We start from the raw sequence: 14,293 nt of genomic DNA, 5'->3' as shown, positions 1-14,293 counted from the left end.
TGGATCTCTGTGAGTTCCAGTCCAACCTGGTCTACATAGTGAGTCCCAAGCCAGCCAGGGCTGTATAGTGATACCTTGTCTCAAATAAATAAATGTTTTTAAGTTAAGAATAATACTAATTGATAATGAATGTTTCTCCTTATGGAAGAACTACAGCCAATCAGGGAACAGGTGACAGAAGTCAACATTTTTTCAGCCTTTAATGACATAATGGACGTAGGCAGCTGTCACCAAGGGTGCTGGCATGATTAGATGAAAGGTTAATAAGAAGCTCTGGGATGGATGGAACGGGCCGAGACACCCAAGCCTCATCGTCATTCTGAGCATCTGCACCTGGGACACTGTTGCCTTGCAATGTGCTAAGACAGGGTGACAACATGAGCCACCTGTGAGATACTCTGTCTTCTTCCCAAAACAAGTTGAATCTAACCAAACCTCTATGGTAACTGTCAGGAGATTCAGTGGGATTTCTCAACCCCTGAACCACTGACATTATGGTCTAATGACCACCAAGAAATAACAGAACAATGAACTAACCAACTGTCTTAGGGATTTGTTGCTGTGAAGAGGCACGATGACCATGGCAACTCCTATAAAGGAAATCATTTAATTCGGGTGGGCTTACAGTTCAGAGGTTTAGTCCACTATTGTCTTGGTGGAGAGCATGGCAGCATGCAGGCAGACATGACGCTGGAGAGGTAGCTGAGAGTTCCACAACTTGATCCACAGGCAACAGAAGTGAATGTCACACTAAACTTGGCTTGATCATTTGAGAGCTCAAAGCCCTCTCTCTAGTGATGCAATTCCTCCTACAAAGCCACACCTGCTCCAACAAGGTCAAATCCCCTGATAGCATCACTCCCTATGAGCCTATGGAGGCCATTTTTTTTTCTGACTGAAATGTCCACTCATCGTATTCTTGTGTTGAATCTGCTGCTTACAATCACAGATAATGTCTGGGGACTATATAGAATCTGCCCTTGCTTGCCTTGTTTATATTTCCTGTATTTTGTTTATACATCTTGACTGCAGTTTCCCCTTCTCCACTCCTCCCAGTCCTCCCACCCCATCCCCAATCCACTCTTCCTCTGTTTCTCTCCAGAAGAGGGCAGGCCTCCCAAGGATATCAACCACACATGGCATATCAAGTTGCAGTAAGACTAGGCACCTCCCCTCCTATTAAGGCTGGATGAGGCAACCCAGCATGAAGGAAAGGGTCCCTATGAAACCCAAGCAGCAGCTTGGCTACACTGCTGCCATGACAGGCTCCATAAAAACCAGCTAAAAACTAGGCCTGAGTTTCGGTTTATTGTCAGGCAGCACCCGGACCTAGGAAAAGTCATAAACTGACCACCACCCAGGCCAACATCTAAGGATAAGTACCTGACATTCCAAACATTCCAACTGTTAGATATGATTGCCAGATGCCTGAGCCCAGCACATACCTATTCCCCTTTTGCCAAGACACCCCTAGACAAATGTCAGCCAATCAGGGTCATGAACCCTGGAAATCCCCTCACCCCCAACCTCTACTATGATAAAAACTCTACCCCACCTAGGCTCGGTGATCTCTGCTCTCACCACTGCATCAGACAGACAGAGAGTCTAAGCTCGAGCTTGAAATAAAGGCTCTTTGCTTTAAATACAGGATTTGATCTTCATGGTGGTATTTGGGGGTCTTCATGATCTGGGTGTAACAGTCCCAAAAGCAGGCAAGAGTCAGAGACAGCCCCTGCTCCTACTATTAGAAGTCCCATGAGAAGACCAAGCTACACAACTGTAACATATATGCAGAGGGCCTAGGTCAGTCTCATGCAGGCTCCCTGGTTGTTGGTTCAGTCACCCTCTGAGCCCAGGTATGGTGGTTTGAAAGAAATTGGCCCCCAAAGGGAGTGGCACTATTAGGAGGCATGACCTTGTTGGAGTAGGAGTTGTCTTGTTGGAGAAAGTGTATCACTGTGGAGGCAGGCTTTGAGGTCTCATATGTGCTCAAGCCATGCCCAGTGAGACAGATCACTTCCTGTTTCCTTCAAGTCAAGATGTAGGACTCTCAGCTACTTCTTTAGCACCATGTCTGCCTGTATACCACCATGTCACACCATGATGACAATGGATTAATCCTCTGAAAATGTAAGCCACCCCAGTTAAATGTTTTTTTCTTTATAAGAGTTTCTGTGATCATGGTGTCTCTTTCTAGCAATAGAAACCCTAAGATAACAGGTTAACTGATTCTATGGGATTTCTTCAGATGTCCTTAACCTCTCTGGGTCCTACAATCCTTCCTCTCCCTTTTCCACAGGATTCCCCAAGCTCTGCCTAATGTTTGGCTGTGGGTCTGCATCTGTTTCCTTCAGTTGCTGGATAAAGCCTCTCTGATGACAATTGGGCTAGACATGAGTCTATGTGTATAGCAGAATATCATTAGAAATTATTTTATTGACTTTTTTCAGTTGTGTTTGGTTTTATCCTAGGTCTCTGGGCTACCTAGCCTTTTGGTCCTGGCCCCCCAGACAGTGTCATGGGTGGGCTCCGTCTCATGGCATGGGTCTCAAGCTGGATCAGTCATTGGTTGGCCACTCCCACAATTTCTGCACCACCTTTACCCCAGCGCAAGTTGTAAGCAGGACAAATTGCAGGTCAAAGATTATATGACTGGGTTGCTGTCCCAATCCCTCCACTGGAAGTCTTGCTTGGTTATAGGAGATGGCCAGTTCAGGCCTCGTATCCCCCCTTACTAGGAGTCTTAGCAGGGGTCACTTTGTAGATTCCTGGGAGTTTTCATTGTACTAGGTTTCTAGCTTGTCCCTAGAAGCCCCCCAAATCTAGTTGTCTCTCCCAGTACTCTCTCCCTCCATTCCCCCCACCTGATTCCTCCTGTTTCCATCTCCCACATCCATCCACCCACAATGTCTGTTCTATTTCCCCTTCCTAGGAAGATCCATGTGTCTCCCCCAACCCTTGAACCCTCCTTGTTACTTAGCTTCTCTGGGCCTGTGGATTGTAACATGTAGCATTTTTATTCAAACCACCATACCAACCTACTGGTGAAAAAGAATAATTTTAAAGAGTTGATCAAAAAGAAAACACACACACACATACACACACACACACAAAGAAAAAGAACATACAATCAATGAGGCAAGTAAAAAAGAAAGCAGTAAGTTTAAACACCAATAAATTGGTAGTTCTGTCAGGTCTAAATAACTACATTTTGAAAACAAAATATTTGTTGGGGTGTAGCTCAGTGTAGAGTATGTGTTCAAGGTCCATTCTAGTTTTGTTCAGTTGCTGTGATAAAGCAGTCTACCCAAAAGCAACTTAGGGAGGGGAAGGTTTACAGAGTTACTTCCTTTTACATTTCCAGGTCACAGTCCAGCTTTGAGAGAAATCAGGAAAGAACTCAGGACAGGAACCAGGAATCAGGAACCACGGAGGAACACTGCTTGCTGGCTTATCCTCTGGCTTGCTCAGCTAGCTTTCTTGTGCAGCCCAGACCCACCTGCCTAAGGATGGCACAGCCCACAGAGGGTGGGACTCTCCAACATCAATCAAGACAACCTCTCACAGACATTGCTACAGGCCAATCTCATTGAGGCAATCTTCCTTTGAGGTTCCTCTTCCCAGCTGACTCTAGTTTATGTCAAATTGACAATAAAAACTAATCAATAGAGCCCTCGGTTCCAGCCCCAGAACTAAAAACCAATCAGTTCATTAATTCTCCATGCTGGCTAAAAACAACAGAAAGTGATGCAGCTTAAAGGTTAAAAAGCAAGGACAGGGGAAATGCTAAGAGATACTAAGGAAGTGGGAAGAGCTGTGCTACTATCGTAGAGGCCACCTTGAAAGCAAACAAGCCCTTGAGATAAGGAGAGCCCTTTCATGACAATAACAGATAGGTTCATCGAGAAGATATAGTAATCACTTTGATTCTGTATACTCAACACAGCCTCAGAATACGTGGAATAAAATTTTACAGGTCAAAAGGGCAAACTATAATGTCCTAGTGTGAGACCTTAATGCAATACTTTTAGCGACTGGTAAAATGAACAGATAAATACAGACAAGGACACAGACAATCTAAACAGCATAGTTAACGGTGTCGTTCCAGGCCTGTAGCGAGAAACAAGATGTGGAGAGGAAGCCTGCTGTTACATGCCTCTGCTTTTGCTCTCCGAGATGTGCCTTTATAGTACCGACTGTTCTCCACAGCATTCCAGAATCTGCGCACTGCATTTATCTTTTGAATTTTCATGGTACCGGGAGGCATAGCACGTACAATTTTCTATCTTCTTCATCTAAGTGAACAGTTTGGTGGTGTGAGGGCTAGACTTGCCAATCTGACACCGTCCGGAATCAGCTGGACGGAGTCTCAGTGAGAGATTGTCTAGATCTGACCTGGCTGTAGGCATGCCTGTGAGGGACTCTGTCTCACGTTAACTGAAGTGGGAGGCCCCAGTCCACTGTGGGCAGTGGGTCCTGGACTGTAGAAATGCAGAGAGAGAGAGAGAGAGAGAGAGAGAGAGAGAGAGAGAGAGAGAGAGAGAGAGAGAGAGAGAGAGCTGAGCATGGACAAGCATATATGCGTTCATTTTTCTCTCTGTTCTTCACTATGCTTGTGACTGTTTATGTTTTTGCCCTGGCTTCCAGAACGATGTGCTCTGGAATTGTGAGCTAAATGAATGCTTCTTCTTCCAAAGTTGTTTTTGTTGGGCTACTAAAGCAAGAGAAACAAAGTAGAGTGGGTGGCATTCGGTACATTCACATCGCAGTACACCATCTCCACCGTCCATCCACAGAACTATTTCTAATCTTCCCAGAATGACACTCGAAGCTTATGAAACAACACTCACTCGCCTCTCTGCCCAGCCTCTAGCAGCCACCATTCTTCTCTAGGACTACATTTTGCCTCAGTTTCTCCTTGTTGACCCTTGGGATTGCTTGTGTATACATAGGCCTTCTTGGACATGCAGGATTGGGTCCACTGTAGAGAAAACAGAGTTGTGGAAGCAAAGAGAAATGGTAACATACACCACTGAAGTTTGGTCCTTTATTCTGAAGCGTAGCAGCCCCACCAAAGATCTACCCAGTTCTTCCTCATCACACGGGTGATTTTGCAAGGCACTTTCACATTCTAGATCCACAGTGGGCTTCCCAGCCTGGCTTTATACTGCTTAACATCCCTGATGAGGCCTCTGTTTAGGGCCTGCACCCTCACAGCCTGACATCGAAGTTTGGTTGCCATGCCTTTAGACATAAGGCAGCACTCGGCAGAACCTGGCCCTATCCTGCATTTATGTTTGCTTTGGGCTTAGGTTGAGGAGATTTCTGTAACTTATACCAAAAGAATCGCTGTACTCAGTCTGCAGGTAACTCTTTACATTTATAGACTTTGGGTCCATTTTAGATTTGCAGAAAAATTAGAGGGGAAAAAAAGGAGTTCACACACACACACACATACACACACACACACACACACACACACACACACACACACACACACACACACACTCCCTGCCCCTCGGGTACAGTCGCTGTATTGTTAGCAGCTTGGGCTACAGTGGTACATTGCACATATTGTCACCACAGTCTCAATTACGGTTTGTCTTCAGTTCCGTGCATCCTATGGGCTTGTACAAGTGTGTAGTAACATGCACCCACAATATCGCACCCTAAACCTCCTCCACATGCCACCATTCCTCCCTCTCTCCCTCTCCACCACGCACAAAGCAACAATCTTCACACTGGCTCCATAGTTTCATCTTTTCCAGTCTTTTGATAGAAGTCATTTAGCATCTGGCCTTGTCAGTCACTTAACAGCATGCATTAAAGCCTCCACCGTGTCTTTTTATAACTTTATGGCATCCTTATCTTTATTTTTAACTATACAACAATACTCTAAAGAAATAAGCTATCTAAGCTGGTAGTGGGTGGAGAAGTTCCTCCCAGCCTGTCTCCTTAGAGCACCTTCTGAACTCCTCACTGTCTCTTGTGATTTGAGCTTCTGTCATGACACATGACCCACCTTACCCTCTAACAATGCTTTATTTTGTCTGATATTAACAGAGGTATGTCAGCTTCCTTCGGTTAGTGTCCACATGATGTATCTTTCTTGTTATCTCAGTTTTATCCTTTCTGTATTTGTCCTTAGACACACTTCTGTTAACATAGATCAGCCAGTCAATGGTGGGTCCCGGTTATGTTAATGTTAAACCAATCCTCACTTTTGGAATAGACCCAAACTCTTGGTTGAGATACAGCATCATATGTACCCAGCTGTACTCTGTTTGCTAATGCTCTCTTCAGAGGAAGCAGTCAAGCTAGCCGGATGAGGTGGCCCTCTACAATGGGACAAATTCTAAACAGCCTAAGTGTAACCCTCAGCTAATCACGTTCCCAACCACTGGAGTGGCTCTTATCCAATGCATAATAAGAGAGAAGTGTAGAGACCCAGACATTTAGCCTAATGAAGTATCTCTGGTAGACCGTGTATGGACCAGAGTGTCCCTGGGGAGCAGACAGAGCTTTGCCACAACTATGTCACATTTGACTTCTCCTTCAGGCAGAAACTATTCCTTCCCTTCCTACCCACAGATGTTGGTCTTCAATAAATACACTGCAAACCAATCCAGCCCAGCATTTACTTCTGGGGAACCAACATGGGACACAACAGTGCAGTCCCAGGGCCTACAGGTGGTTTAGTGATCTGCTGTTGCCGCGTTGGAAACATAAAGTTGTATGGCCTAATAAACAAATATGCAGAAAAATAAGTCAGGAAAATTCTGTGATCAATTGTATTAATTATTCATTGTATTATAGAAAATATAATTAAAAGGTATAATTTTATAATTTTTAATTTATGCTATTACTCATATACCACTATTCTCTTTACTATATTTTATAAGTCAAAAGAAGTCTGTGTGCATGTGTGGTGTATATACATAGGTGTGTGTGTGTATTTGTGTGTCTGTGTGTGTGTTTATGTGTGTGGTGTATATATAAGTGTGTGTGTTTGTGTGTGTATATGCATGGTGAATGTATGTATGTGTGTATGTATGTGTATATGTGGTGTATGTATGTAAGTGTATGTTTGTGTGTCTATGTGTGTGTATGTGTGTGCGGTGTATGTATGTAGGTGTATGTTTGTGTCTGTGTATGTGTTTGTGTGTCCGTGTGTGTATGTGTGGTGGATATATGTAGGTGTGTGTATGTGTGTGTGGTGTATATATGTAGGTGTATGTTTGTGTCTGTGTATGTGTTTGTGTGTCTGTGTGTGGTATATCTTGATGTGTGTTTGTGTGTCTCTGTGTATATGTGTAGTAAATGTATGTAGGGGTGTGTGTGTATGGTATATGTATATAGGTGTAAGTTTGTGGCTGTGTGTGTCTCTGCATGTGCTTGTGTGTGTGTTTGTGTGTGTGTGTGTGTGAAAGCCAGAGGTTGATGTTCAGTGGCAGGTTGGTTTGTGTGTTAGTGTGTATGTGTGTGTGGTGTATGTATGTAGGTGTGTGTGGTGTACATATGTAGGTGTGTGTGTGTGTTTGTGTGTGTGTTTGTGTGTGTATGTGTGTGTGTTTGTGTGTTTGTGTATGTGTGTGAGTGAAAGCCAGAGGTTGATGTTCAGTGGCTTCCTCAATCACTGTGCATCTTGCTTTTTTGAGACAGGGTCTCTCACTGAACCTGGACCTCACTGGTTCAGTTAGACTGACTGTCCATCAAGCTCCAGGAATCCTGCTGTCTCTGCCTCCCCAATGCTGGGGTTACTGGTATATGCTGTCTAGATTTTATATAGATGCTAGGGATCCAAACTCAAGCATTTTACCAACCGCACCATCTCCCTAGCCTAGGAAAAAATAAGGTAATAGCTTTATATTTTAGTTTTGTGGTATTCCTTTGTATTGTGTTTTGTTTGTGGCAGGGTCTAGGATATTATGTCCCCCTTGCCTTGAACTCAAAATCCTCCTGCTTCAGTCTCCCAAATATGTGAGCCATCACACTTGGTTTATTGTAGTGATGTTACTAGCACTTTGGGAGGGGGTTGGAGATGGCAACATTTTCTTTTTGCACAAAATGGTGAAAGTTATATTTTTATAACACTGGGGTACACATATGTTAATTTGGTTATTTCAAAAGTGCCCAGAAGAAAAGAGGAACACTTGCCCTATTTGCTTTTGCGTAAATCTTAACATGAATGAACTCCAGGTGCTTCTGTAAAGAATTTTAAATGTGTAAAACAATGTCCTAGGGAAGATAGACAACAGAGGGAATATCATTAAGAGAGGAAAGAGTGATAAAATTGGAGAAGAGTCCCAAAGACTGATGCCAGATTGTGCCCACTTATACTCTGTTAAGTTCTGTTCCTGGCAAGGATATAAATCACACAGCCAGCTATTTAAAACTGAGAGCAAAGCACACAGCCCAACTATAAAAAAACTAAAACTTAAGATGTAATTGATATGAGGCATTAAACCCCCCCTCTTACACCAGAACTATGCTAATGCCATACACAAATTTGAATAACTGAAGACATCATGCAAACTCTTCCTTAAAATCGACGCTGGATGGCTCAGCTCTAGGGAGCTAGAACTGCTGTTTATTATCTGGGGTCCTCTGGAGAAGTGTCAATTTCTCAGAATCCTAAATAGAGGAAAATAATGTGGAGTTAATTAAAGTGTGCCAATCTAATCATTGCCCATAGGGTGTGGAACTAATGGGTCATTAGGAGAGCAGCAAAGGCCAGGACACTCGTAAATTGGTAAATCCAAACAACTCTTCAGAGATGATGAATACACAATTTTAAAAAAAAAAAGGCATTCTGCAACATGGATATTTACTGGTTCTTTTTGCATGGACATCGTATTTTTTTAAAAAAAGCCTTTGTCTGTGTGTGAAAAGAACTGCCACAGTTGAGAATCTTCTAGCTAAAGATAGCAGAAAAAACCAAGACAGTTTTCCCTAAACATAGTTCAGATTAGAAAGTATATCCAGGGCCATACCACCCTGAATTCATCCCATCTCCACACTATCTCGGAAGCAAGCAGGGTCAGACCTGGTTAGGACTTGGATGGAAGAAACTACTCAGATAGGGGAGAGAAAAAAATCAACCAAAGAAACTTTGACCACAGAATGGGCACGACCTCAGGTTTGATCCCCAGTGCTGCAAAGTGTGTGTGCGCACACACACACACACACTGTAAACAAATATTGAATACTAATTAGCCTTTCTTCATTTTCAGAGTCATATGAATTAGTAACTCTAAAACTACTTTCTATGTATTCTTGGATTAAATATATAACTATACCAAAAAGATAGAAGGCATGTCTCTTATTTGAGAACTACAAAGATGGAAAGAAAAAGTGAAAATAAACCACGAGGCACTCATTTTGAATTATAGAACAACTTGAACTCACATAGCAAAGTATAAATTTTTATGGCTAAACTAAGTTTTACTTATTCACTCTGATAAGCACAAAGTGAGCATGGATTTATGTACCTAATCTTTTTGCTCTTAATTTTTATTTTGACTTTTTAAATACTACACAACACAATATGTATTTCATTTATTTCTTTGAGAAGGCACTTTTGTGACCTATTTCTTTTTCTTCTGTAGGTCTTAAACTTTCTAAATTTGGAACATCTAAGCAAGCTAAAGGGAAGGGGGGTGCAGGTTCAGAGTCACTTTGGAAAAAGAAAAGGTTTTTGCATCATTAATCGTGTCCTATGGTGAATGGTGAACTGGATGTACAATTACTTTTCACTCTTAACTAGTTGTGCTTAAGGCTGAATTAAATTTGGGTGTTCCCTTCTTAGAGCAGCTCCTATTGGCAGAGATGCACGAACTGGATGATGTCATGGCAGTCACTGAAGATTTCTCAGTGTCCAGGGGCACAGGTAAAGTAAGGGTCACAGTAGTGGTGCCCATCTCCACTAGCAATGCTAATTCTCAGAAACTCAGCCCAGATGAAGTAGCTGCTAATCCAGGGAGGTGGTAGGTCCTCTTCAGGTTGGGGAGTCACATCCTCAAGAAGAGTGTGGAGGGCGAACTCAAAGCAGTCCTCAATCTTGGATTTCCCAATGAGGACTTTCTCAGCAAGCAGGTCTCGCCTGTTGAGGAAGAGGATCAAAGAGGGAGTGTGCAGCCATCTGTGATGCTCTTGAAGAGGTTCAGAGCCTCCTGCGGGCATATGATCTGTGTTGTCCTCCCTCATGGTCAAAGACATCGGTAGTCACATCACTGCAGCAGTCATAGTGCTAGATGCCCACTTCCAACAAGTGGAAGTTGACTTTGTCCACCTGGAACTTGGTCTCAAAGATTCCAGAGGTCGGAATGTGGCAGAGAAGCAGATCCTGATCACTTGACATGTAGTCGGGCTGCTCGATCACACTGACCCTGTCCGGGAAGCACTGGGCTCAGTCAGCCGGTGCTCACTGGAGCGCCGGTAGCAGGCACGCACTCCCTCCGCCTCCCACAGAGCTGTAGCTGGAGTTTTCTCCAGTCCTGCTGAAAGGACCAAGCAGATGCCATAACAGGCTGCTCAGTCTTCTCTCAGAGATCAGGCCTCAATTTCAGTTTTCTGAGACTTAAGCACGCAGTTTCTGGGAGGGCCATGGACAAAAGACATAGTCATTGCAGTAGCTCCCTTTCTGCACGTACTCTGACTGCTCAAAGTTCAGCCAGTTGTTTACTGTCTGGGACCCCTCACCAACTTAGAGCTATGTGCATGGGTCAATGTGAATGTGCTAGGCTAGCCAGCCCCCTTGGCAGCTCAAGGACAAAGCCTGAGACTTGTCCTGGACTGCCCCCAAAATGATAATTGTAACCCCCAACCAGTAAATTCAAAGGTTACATACCCTCACCCAATTAAACCCGTGCCAAACTCCCAACCCCCACCCACCCACCCTGAAGGGCTTGTGGTTTTTGCCTTTAAATAGCTAGCCTCACAAAGAAAGAGGAACTCCTCCCTGCCTCACTGTATTGGGTGTAGGAATGAGTTCCCTGTCTAAGCTTGTATCTATAGAATAAACCTTGTTATTGCATTCTGGACATCTTCGGTCTCCAGTGGTCTCTTTGGGGTTGCGATCTGGGCATAACACTGCCTGGCCCATGGTCAGGACAAATCTCTCTCACCCGCCAGTCCCACAGCTGCTCAGACCCAACCAAGTAAACACACAGAGACTTATATTGCTTACAAACTGTATGGCCGTGGCAGGCTTCTTGTTATCTAGTTCTTCTATCTTAAATTAACCCATTTCTATAAATCTATACCTAGCCACATAGCTCATGGCTTACTAGTATCTTACATGTTGGTACTCATGGTGGTGACTGGCAATATCTCCTGACTCAGCCTTCCTGTTCTCAGAATTCTCTTCTCTGCTTGTCCCACCTATACTTCCTGCCTGGCTATTGGCCAATCAGTGTTTTATTTATTAACCAATCAGAGCAGCATATTTAACATACAGACCATCCCACAGCACAGAGCCTTGGCATGCTGGTAGAATTCACGTAGGAAGCCAAAGTTCTGCACAATCAGCTCAGAGTGTGCCCACTCCTTTTCAGGTTTGGCCAGCTCCACAGGGGACACCAGGTTGCTCATGGAGGCAACAGTGGTTTCAGAGGCCTCCCTTCAGGTTGTTTTTGATGACCTGCACTTCAGTGGCCTTCTCTCTATCTCCATTAAATCCATTAACATTCAGGATCCTCATCTGCTTCACAAACAGAATCTCCAGCACCCAGCAGCAGGCGGTGACAGGTAACCCTGCTTGTCCTTCTGCAACTGCTTCTCCGTCTTTCCTTGGCCTCTCGCAGGGCCTTCTCATTGCACTGGTGCTCTGCCTTACTGCCTCCGAAGCAGCCCATGACTGCAACAGGGCAGAGCCAGGCTGCAGGATGGTCAGGACACCAGGAGGGCCTGGAGAGCAAGGACACCAGGAGGGTGGTGGCTTTGACAGAGGTAAGAGCACAGTTCTCTGCCCCAGGCAGCCCCGAGGTGGTGATAACCCCTCTTACATACCTAATTTGTTTGTTGGATGTTTATTGTTGTTGTTTTTTGTTTTTCAAGACACCGTTTCTCTGTGTAGCCCTGACTGACCTGAAACTAGCTCTGTAGACCAGGCTGGCCTTGAACTTATAAAGGTCAGCCCGCCTGTGCCTCCCAAGTGCTGGGGTCAAAGGTGTGCACCACCACCACCTGGCATGTACCTAATTTTTTATGATTTGCTTAATAAATGAAAGAACCATCCAGATAATAAAGCTGGTTCAAAGAAGCACAAACTGGTTAACACCGCACAGGGCAAGAAAACTGGGAATTTCTAAATTTGGTTTTTGTTTTGAGATTTGTGTCCATTTTCATTACTTTTCTTTTTAACCTGATAGAAACCATTTACACCTGTAATGGATTAAAAATCTACATGTCAAAATATGACTTTATAGACTCATGGCCCTCTTCCACAGTGAATAACAAACTAAAAAAGGCAATTAAATATTTTACTGGAGAATGAGAATATCCTTGGGGGAGCCTGTTTACTGGACACTGTCTACACACAGGAGAGTTCTGCCTGCCTCAAGGACCAGGAAATATGGTTACTTCCCTAGCAATCAATGCTCAGCTCTCAGTTTCTCCATGAAAGAGACCATGGGTCCTCAAGAAACAGTTCATTCCTGAGCAGACAACAGAACATCTGTAAGAAGACGCTAGAATATTCTTTTGTTCTCCATGAATGATGAGGACATGACAGGAGGGCAGAGGAGGTGGCTTGAAGGAACAGATTCTTGTAAAAAATCATGGCCAAAGGGAGCATCAAAATAAATAATCATGGTAATGCATTATAAGGCATGAGTAAAGTGAGATTCCATGTGTCCTTATCTACATAAGGGCTGGAAGGAAGGCTCCTTCTAATCATGAAATGGCAACCAGCAAGGAAGAAGACCTCGTTAAAGACTTGCAATACTGATGATAACAATCATGACAGTGGTTGGTTCAGACAAGAAATGCTGATGAAGGCTGTTTTGAGGCATCCACCAGAGAAGACCACTCGGACTTAAGACTGTACGAAGTCTTTATTAGCCGGCCAGGGACAACACTGGATGTTCGGGACTGCAGAGTAGCCCAGCCTTTCTCACAGTGAGCTTTTAGGCACAAAAACCATGTCCTGGCTTGACATACTTAGATAACAAGAAAAGTTAGCCAGAAGCAGAACTACAGAAGTCAAAGAGCAAGGTTAGTACATTTAGAGACTTTCCCAGAACATATGGACGTTGATGGATTAGGTCTTTGTTTTAGTTTTGGCAGATGGTACTGTCTGCATGCTGAGTTTTACATCCTGAATGGTACTTCCACCCTGGAGTCAGTTGTGCTAAGGTCTTGGGGTCCCTGTTACAAAGGTTAAAACTGGTAGGTGGAAGCTTGATGAGGAAAAGCGTGTGGTGTCAAAATATTTCCCAACAAATGACCGATTAATTACAAAGGGGGAAATAACTTGGTAATGGAGAAACTGGCAGTCCCTGCCCTGCCTAGTTGATCAAAACTAGCATCACGAGAAATGAAACAAATCAATGTCACATGCCTCCTTAAAGCAATGTCCTACAAAGGGCACACCGCTCAAAATCATATCTCAATCTCGGGCAAAGAGCAAAGAAACCCAAATTGAAGGCGTTGCACCAACCATACTCTGTGTTTTTTTAAAATGTCATGGTCATGAAAGACAATATAAGTTGAGAAACCTCTGTGGCTTAAAGAAGACTGGAAGATATAACATCTGAATGCATTCCATTGCCTGCATTGGGCCCTTTACCAGGGAATGTTCCCACAGCCATAAAAGAAACTAATGAATTTAATATATAAACTATGGATTAGATGGTAGCAATATGTCAATGTTAAGTATCTAGTCTTTAATATATCTTCAACTATTTTCTTTAATATACCTTCAACTATTTTCTCTAATATACCTTCAACTATTTTAGGGGTAAACCGCCTAATGTCTGCAACCAGTTCTCAGGTGTTAAGAAACAGGGACTGCCAAAGCCGTATCTGATGGGAACAGCAGGAGTCATAAAGCCAGCACGCATGCTTGACAAAGATCCAGCAGAGCTGAGCCACATGATGGCTGCCATGCCACCTTTGGTTTTCATCTCCACCTGCTTCATACTTGGGGGACTTTTGATATTTGTACAATTTAGGGATATTGGATTGACAGAAAAATTTTTATGAATCATTTATGCCTTCTCCCAGGAATCCTGTTTCTAAGCTTCTCCAGGAAAGTCCTGAACATACTACCCCTCCAGATTTTAGGGAGATA

General features: G+C 43.7%; 1 pseudogene; it reads right to left on the bottom strand.

Annotated features, from left to right (window-relative positions):
- Positions 1–9,804: 9,804 nt before the first annotated feature.
- On the bottom strand, positions 9,805–11,855 carry LOC128109510 (guanine nucleotide-binding protein G(s) subunit alpha-like; annotated as a pseudogene).
- Between the last annotated feature and the right edge of the window lie 2,438 nt (positions 11,856–14,293).

The sequence above is a fragment of the Peromyscus californicus genome, unplaced genomic scaffold (assembly GCF_007827085.1).
Source record: "Peromyscus californicus insignis strain IS unplaced genomic scaffold, ASM782708v3 Scaffold_14__1_contigs__length_90479793_seg_2, whole genome shotgun sequence".
Lineage (NCBI taxonomy): Eukaryota > Metazoa > Chordata > Mammalia > Rodentia > Cricetidae > Peromyscus > Peromyscus californicus.
Note: the sequence above shows the minus strand (reverse complement) of the source record. Positions and strands in the feature narration are given on the sequence as shown.